The following is an 8,855-nucleotide window of genomic DNA, read 5'->3' on the forward strand; positions in this document are numbered from 1 at the left end:
ATCATCTACGCCATATACGTCACCAACACAAAAGGTGATTTCAGGTTATGACATTCATGTCGACATACATGTCGTCGACAGACAGTCTGTCGACGACATGACCCGCCTAGCAAACAGGCCTGTAGACATTGTCTTGTACCGGGCTAGCACCTTCATTCAATGCCACAACCCCAACAATGACCTCACGCTCGCCGCTCTCAACGCACAGTCTGTGCAGGCACATATGCACGACCTCGAAAATGACGCTCTGCTCACAGAATCTGGCGTGTTAGCACTTTCTGAAACCTGGAGCGATGAGCCCACTGTGAAGTCCACAGCAAGCGGCGTCATTGCAGGTGCGGAGTCGTGGGCACATATAAGAACATGGCTGTGCGCCAGTTCAGCGTAGGCCGTATACCACTTCACGGTTCGCCAGGCACAGAACACACAAAGACAAGCAGCGGGATCAGCGAGGTCTGCTTTGTGCATATGAATTGCTATAGCAAAGACATTACAATCGCCGCCATCTACCTGAGAACTATCGAGAAGCCCTTCCGCAGCGCTAGGCCTCGTGCTAACAACACGGATGTTTGCAGCAACGCAACGTTCTGTAAGCGCTGCACCAAATGCGAGATAGAGGAAGATAAGGCGCAGAAAAGTGAGACTGGCCATAACAGTACATTCTCATTGCTGGACAACACTTGTGTTGACATACTATTATGTGATCACATGTCTTGCCGAACCTGCATTTCGTTGTTTATTGCCCTACCTTCATGCCCTCTATAGTGGTGAGCCAGTTAAATGGTGCGATTGCTATCTTACTCTCACGGGATCTCGAACCTAACAATAGTGTACTTAAAAAAAAAAGCTTAGTAGGTGCTGTTCATGTGCTTCAAAAGCATGGACAACAGACTGATGAAAGATATCGAGAAAGTTGGCAACAGCGTCGACGAACGTTTATGCAGGAAACGACAAGCTCTAAAAATTAGTGAGAACACGTGGACAGCAAACTGGGCAGCAGGGACTCACCGTCGCGAGCGGCAAATACCGATAGAAAACTTTAGAAGGGAAACTTTTGGTCGTAACACAAGTAGTAATTTGCTACCAATGGATAATACTTTGGTGATCAATGACACATCATGACATAACTCAAATTGCTTGAATGTCATGATATACGTGTAATGAGCGGCATCGCAAGATTGCCATTTGCGACAGCTTCTCATCGCAGTCGTTTTTTCAGCCGGAACTACTCAATATACATGGCAGAATGTAAGTGACATGCCACATGACAATGTATCTACCGTATTTACTTGGATACGACGGACACTGTTTCGTCAATTGTCTGCCAGTGTTGTTGGGGTAACCCGCATTGTTGTCTGTATGTTATGGTGCCTGACTTCTGACTCGAAGGTTGCGGGATCGAATCCCGGCCGGGGCTGCCGAATTTTGATGGGGCAAAATGCTAGACGCCCGTGTGCTCGGATTCACGCGCACGTTGAAAAACCCCTGGTGGTCGAACTTTGCGGATCCCTCAACTCTGACGTACATCATTATCACACCGTGGTTCGCGGAAGTAAAACGTCAAAGATTGTTATTAGTATCATCCTGTTGTCTAGGATACCACAACGTTCCTTCATGCACGACGAACATGTGATAATTATTTCTATCTGATAGCATGAATAATATTGAGAATTTCTGAAACTTAACATGCCAGTACCACGATGTGGTTATGAAGCCCGTCGTAGTGAAGGTCTGGAAATTATCAGCACCTGGGGTTCATTAACATGCGCCTAATTCCCAGTAAACGGGAGGGTAGCATTTCACCTTCATCGAAATGCGACTGTCGCAGCCCCGATAGAAGACGCGAGTTTTGGGTCAGCGCCGTAACTACTGTACTACCACGGCAGCATAACACGAATGACATGGCATGAATGGGCACCACCTAATTATCCCAACAGACAAGGAACAGCCGATAGAAGGACAGAAGGGGAATGGAGCGAGAGGCTGCAATGTTGTTGCATGCAATCTTTTGGAGCCAGTTTGATATACGTGCATTATATGCATGGAATGACAAGATTTCATAACGACACGATGCAGTTACGAAAGCAAGTGTGGTGGTTGTGGGGCTGGTGATGAGGGCCTACAAAAGCAAGCAAATGGTTCTATCGGCTCGTTTCTTCTATAGACACGATTTATAGGGGCCAACAAACACTTAAACTTGTTGTGTTCATTTATTGTGATTACAGTAATTTATTTAGCTGAGGAACTGCGATATGCATCACATCAGAAATATCAAATAATGACAACATACATACAAACAACCACATCCACAGTATCTATTCGTGCAAAACCAATACTGGTTGGCAAGTTAGTTTTCTTTAATGATATGGACTCTTTGTTTACTGGTTACTATAAGCCGGTGAACCACTGGTTGCGGCGCTAGGCTGCTGACCAAAAAAACGAGGGTCCGGTCATGGCCATGCCCGCCGCATTTCGATGAAGGCGAGATGCTAGAGGCCAGTGTCCTGTGCGATGTCAGTGAAGCACAACATTGCACAACATTGTTTGAAGGCATTCAGTATTCTACTGCAACAAAAATTACGTTATACATTGATCTATATGGTTTATAGAGAATAATAAGCTTTATAAATTATAATTAAATATATATTTTTCCGGAAGTCATTCATGTTCTGTTCTTGCATAAATATAATGTAAGCAACTGCTAGAACACAGCACAATTTCGTTTTGGCTGTGTTCATTTTGATGGAATAAAAATTACGCTTTTCACGGGACTTGCGTAATGCGGCACGTTGAACGATTGGTCAAACATTGCAGTACCTTCGGTGAAGAGACTGTATTCAACAACGCACTGCAAAATACAGTGAAATGAAAACACTTCTATTACGCAGCTGTTCACTTAATCTAAAGCTCAATGTACCTTGCTCTTTCTTCGTGACTAGTATAGGCTAACGAAAAAAAAAACATTTCATGCTGAAAAATCTAGAGGTAACCCTTATCCTTGACTGACGCGTCGGGCAGTGGCACTTGCCCGACCAAATTCATGTGCCCTTGTTTAGTTCTTATTGCCCAAGGGAACGCCTCCTCTGCTCGCTCATCAGTGGGCACCGTTATTCCGCGGCCTCCGCGATCGGCTGCCGGGGCCGATCGCGGAGGCCAAGGTTGGTCCGCCTTTCTTCAGGGAGTTCTCGGAACGCGACGCCGCCTGAAAGATACCACTGCTTCCGTCATATGTTCATCTCAGCGCGATCCCGGGGAATAGCGGTAGGCGCGCCGTCCCTCACCAATATCACACGTCTGTCAGATATGTTCTTTCCTACTCCTTCCTTTGTGGCTCGAATCATAACCGCCACCGTCTCAGAGCGCTTCTGTCGCACAACTTATCAAGCCCTTGAATTTTATTCTGGTATTTTATTTAAAACCAGCGCATACAGAAGCGTCGCAGTGACGCGTTCGCATTGCACTGCGTCTCTTAGAAAGCCAGCGTGACAGCCAAGAAGACAATGATCACGCCTCGATGCCAGGGTTACTTCGTAGAGAGGGTCACATCCATTGTCCGCCCCGCCACTTTGTTGGTTCAAAAGTGGAGCTATCACCTTGTGTGATGTTGCCATATTGGTTCAAACAGGGGACGTTGCCGCGATCGGTCATGAGTAAGGGGTTTTAATCATGAGGGATGCAAGACGCCACCCTTGGATAGAGAGTCAAGTGAACAAAGAATTACCTCCTCTAAACTCCGTCGTGAGGCATCACCTAAAGGGTGCTCTCCCCACGTGAACACAAATAGGCACGAAGGCTAGCCGACGAAGGAGAGTAGGAAACGACGACAGGAGAGGAGATCGGGCGCATCTGACTGGCATTAAAAAACGCCAGACCTGCGCGGAAGCGCAGCACAGCCAGATCGAAAGCTGGAAGGGCGGCATTTCTAGAGCCCGTTATGAAATATGTTGGCAATACTAAAGCAAGATTATTACGAGGTAACCACTAACCCATAAATCATAATTTTGGTCAAGTTGCGAAGCACCCAGTACGCCATTATTCGCCATTCTGCAGAGAAGCAAAATACCCACTACACATCTGGAAGGCATTATGTGCACTTTATTGATTGGGTGGCTGATGACGATGTAGATGTATGGCTGAGCCCTATGGAGGCCAGTAGCCAGGGGGAGGGCCGCCCCCCCCCCCCCCCGAAATTTTTATTATACATGGTGTTTTACCGAAAATCATGAAAATTGGCGTTTTTCTCAAATAGCGAAGGTTTTCAGCAAGTGCCCCTCCCCCCGAAAAAAATTCCTGGCTACGTGCCTGGCCATTTGTTATGGGTTAACTAGTTTCGTATTTGGTATTGTGTGACGCCGGCTTTCTATTTCGCTCTTCAAGCACGCTATACTAGATATGTTAACTTCGTTCCTGTCCGAAATGAACCCTGTATAGGGTCTTATACGGCGAAACCTGTTATGAGATAACAACAAGGGCCGTTTTTCGGCGCCGTAGTTGTCCGCCACCGCTGCCGCCGCCGGTGTCCGCAACCACTATTGCGTGAAATGAGAAAAAAGAAACTAAATGAGAGCAAATATTCGGTATGGAACGAAGTTCGAACCTGGACCCTCTGCGTGGGAGCCCAGTGTTATACCTCAGAGCCATATCTGTGCTTGATACTGCGTTACAAAAAGACCCTATACAGGCTTCATGCCGGGAAGGAACCACATTACCATGTGTAATGTAGCGTGGTAGAAGAGTAAAATGACAACCAGGCGTCACAGAACGCGAATTCTGTAAACAGGCGTCACACAATGCGAATTGCGCAACGAGTGGCTTAATTGTTGAACGCTTCGAACCCATTACAAAGGGCTCTGCCATAATTGTTCATCGTCATCAGCTACACCATCAACAAGGAGGAGGAGGAAGGAAATGAAGGATCAACTACACCATCAACAAAGTGCACATAACGCCTTAGAGGTGTTTAGCGGGTACCATGGTTCTCCGCAGAATGAAGAAAAATGGCATAGTGGCTGCTTCCCTACTTCACAAAAAATATGATGATTAATAGCGTAGTCGGTTCCTCGCAAGTGCACTTCTATTGGTTGCCAGGGAGGCCTATAAGGCCCCCATGATCCATTTCCTCAGGGTCTCAATAAAGTTATTCCCCTTCTCCCTCTTTCTCACGCTAACATATGTTAGGTAGCGTGGTGGGGAGAGTAGAATAACGACCAGGGGCCACACAATGCAAATTACGTAACTAGTGGGTCGTCTAAAGCTTCCGACCAATTACAAAGTGCTCAGCCATAGTTCCTCATTATCATCAGCCGTCGCATCAACAAAGTGACATAATGCCTTACAGATGGTACCCCGCTTCCATGCAGAATGACAAATAACGGCGTAGTGGGTGCTTCAGAATTTCACAAAAATGATGATTTGTGGCGAAGTGGGTACGTTGCTATACTCGGCGACTTTTTTTGACACCGCTGTGGAATCCACAGAGCCAAAATGCCTGCATGCGCGCGCCACGAAATAATACCTGTATTTATTTTCGAATTCGAAAACTTACCTAGCTCGAATAAATAAAGATTTCTTCATTATCAAAGAGAACGAGTATGGGAAGCCGTTCGTGAAAAAAGGTCATTGTAAACTTCAATTTCGTTTCTGTGTTTTTTATTTCTTGGACAGCACCACGTTTTCCTGACGCCTGCTCTCTTAGTTAAATGGCGTCCGCGAAGCCGCCTGAACCGTGCGCGGCCGCAAACTCGCCGTTTCGTTCTCCGAAGAAGCTGTACTCTAAATGTGACAAAAGTGGCTATCAAAACAGACCAAGTAAGTTATCTGCAACGTCTACCCTGGAGGGAGGAGCCGTAAGCCTGACTTGTCTACAAATGCAGTGTGCCGGACTGTCGCCGAGCTCACCGAAATGAGCTAGCGAACATTTAAGCGAATCAAGGCTGAAGCTCTGCGGGCCCCACTTGCCTCCACAAACGCATGAAATTTAAACTTCCCCTTGTCGGCCTGGGTGTGAGACCCGAAGTGGCCGGTAGTGTCGCCGCGTCGTCAATATTTACTAAGTGCATCGGCTCTTTTTGGAAGAAGAAAAGATGTAGAAAAAGGTAAGGGTTGTAAAGGAAAAAGACGGACTAAAAGCTTGTTCGTGTGATGACAGTTTAAGTGCAGTGCTGTACGACGTACACTGCACTGCACGACGTCCGGGACCACTTATCTGTGCATGCCGGCTGTGATTGAAGTGGTAGATGAACCCTGGTTAGTGAGATGCATAAGCTCAAGGCTACACCGAGGAGCGCTATCATTCAAAGCAGTATTAGGCTCGCACTGGGCGGCAAAGGGCCGGGGACTGATTAGAGAATGGCGTTCGCGCTTTTTAATGATCGTAATGCGGAGAGGGTTCCCGGGTGTTCATTTAGTCCACTTTTTGTCGTGTTGAATTTGTGTATAAAGTATGATTCACGTTGCTCCCTTCCTCTCGTTGTTCGAAAATTGTTTTCCAAGAGTGTAGCCTTGATACCCTCGAAACTGTGATCTTTCAATGCGACATGTTTCATAACGTAACGTCGACGAAGACAGTAGTCGGAGTGTTCAAGATGAAACCGTTTAATTTGGCCGAACTTGTGGCCGGGAAATGAAACCTCAAACTACAGCAATAGGGGCTGTACATTACGCGACGTCTTTTATTCATCACACATCGAACTTTCCAGTCTTATCACTGGTGGTCGCGCAAGCTCTGAAATAATCTAGACTATTCACGTCCTACGCTCAATCTTAAAGTGATCTACTACAATCGCAAAGCTTCTCGAACACTGCGGCGTGGTCACTGTCGAGCATTGCTAAGCATCCTTGCTGGTCAAACCTGAATACAGCAAAATAAAACAAGGAGCGGTCGTTTCAATATGACATACCAATATCGTTCGAATTTGGAAAAAAAAAAAACGAAACAAGAAAAAAATTCCAGGATGCAACAAGGTTCGAACCTGGGCCCCCTGCTTGGGAGCCCAGTATTCAACCACTGAGCCATGCCGGTGCTTGAAACTGCTTTCCATAAAGTCCCTATACAGGCTTCATGTCGAGAAGGAACCACATTAACATATGGAATATGGCGTGGTAGAAGAGTAAAATAAGCTCCAAGCGTCGCACAACGCGAATTCTGTAACCAGACGTTACACAATGCGAATTGCGCAACGAGTAGGTTCTTGAATGCTTCCAACCCATTACAAAGGGCTCCGCCATAATTCTTCATCGTCACCAGGCACAGCATCAACGAAGTGCGCAAATGCCTTACATGCGTTTAGCAGGTACCACGACTCTCCGTAGAATGACGAAAAATGGCATAGTGCCTGCTTCCCTACTTCTAAAAAATTACGATGATTTATAGCGTAGTGGGTTCCTCGCAAGTGCACTTGTATTGGTTACGAAGGAAGCCCATAAGCGCATGATCCATTTCCTCGGGGTCTCAGTGAAGTTCTTAGACCCCTCCTCTCTCGCACGTCAGCGTATGTCATATAGCATGGCACGAGAGGGAAATAGCAACCGGGCGTCACCCAAAGCAAATTACATACCTGGTGCGCCGTTTAAAACTTCCAACCCATTACAAAGGGCTGAGCCATATTTCTTCATCGTCATCAGCCGTCGCGTCAACAAAGTGCACATAATGCCTTACAGACATGCAGCTGGCGCCTCTCTTCTCCGCAGAATGACGAATATTGGCTTAGCATGTGCTTCCCAGCTTCACAAAAATTGTGATATATAACGTAGTGGGTACCTTGCTAGATATTGGTAGCCCAAGAGAGCTTACAACGGGCCCTAGAAACGCCGCTCTTCCAGCTTTCGTTGTGAGAGTGCTGTGGTTTCAGCGCAAGCCTGACGTTTTTAGATGCGAAGCAGCTTGTGGCGGAGTTCAATCCGGTGGTGTGCGGCTTGACTACGTTCACTGCGCATGCACAACCCTCTCCACGCACCTCCTCTCCACGCGTCGTATGCAACCTCCCTCTCCCCACATTGCCCCTCCTCGTTCAGATAAAATGCTCGCGTTAGGTCGTGCACACGCTCAGTAAGAGCGCCGGCTGCGCCGGTCATGAGCTCCAACGTGAACGTCGGCGCCAGTTGCAGTAATACCTTAACGCCTGCCGAGATCGCCGAGCAGCGGAAGAATTCATGGTGTGCTCCACTTGCAACGACGCGTTAACATTCATGGTTAAAAAACAGCGCAAGAAGACGCGGACAAGAAAGAACACAGGACTAGCGCTGACTGCCAACTGATGGTTTATTGTTAAAACGCGCAACATATACACAGATACAGAAGAAATGGGGAAGGGAAACATAAGAGTGCTTCTAGCGGCGCATGCGTCCAGCGGCACATTGTCGTTTAGTCATAGGTGATTAATTACGGAGATAGCAACACTCCTTGTCTATTAGCGCTTTCACAATAAACCATCAGTTGGCAGTCAGCGCTAGTCCTGTGTTCTTTCTTGTCCGCGTCTTCTTGCGCTGTTTTTCTAACCATGGATTCTTACCAAATGGCTCGCATTCACTCGCTTTTGCGTTAACATTTGTCAAGGTGCCCGTAATGAACGTAACTATAAGTCGACCCATGCGCTGCTTCGCATCCCCACATGGTTCCCTTTAGCGGGAGATGGTGTAATCTTTTTCTTTGGTCAATAGCAGTGTTCGCCTCGTGAGAAATCACATTATCCTCGCACATATATTTATGAGGTGGACAAACCAAGAATTCTTAACTTTGTGTTAAAAAACCTGATGAACTCTTAACCCGCTATGATCCCCGTAAAACTAGGCAATTAATGAATGAATAAATCAAATATTACGTATTCAGAAATTATTATTCGATGTTTATTTAATAC

The sequence above is a fragment of the Rhipicephalus sanguineus genome, chromosome 5, assembly GCF_013339695.2.
Source record: "Rhipicephalus sanguineus isolate Rsan-2018 chromosome 5, BIME_Rsan_1.4, whole genome shotgun sequence".
Lineage (NCBI taxonomy): Eukaryota > Metazoa > Arthropoda > Arachnida > Ixodida > Ixodidae > Rhipicephalus > Rhipicephalus sanguineus.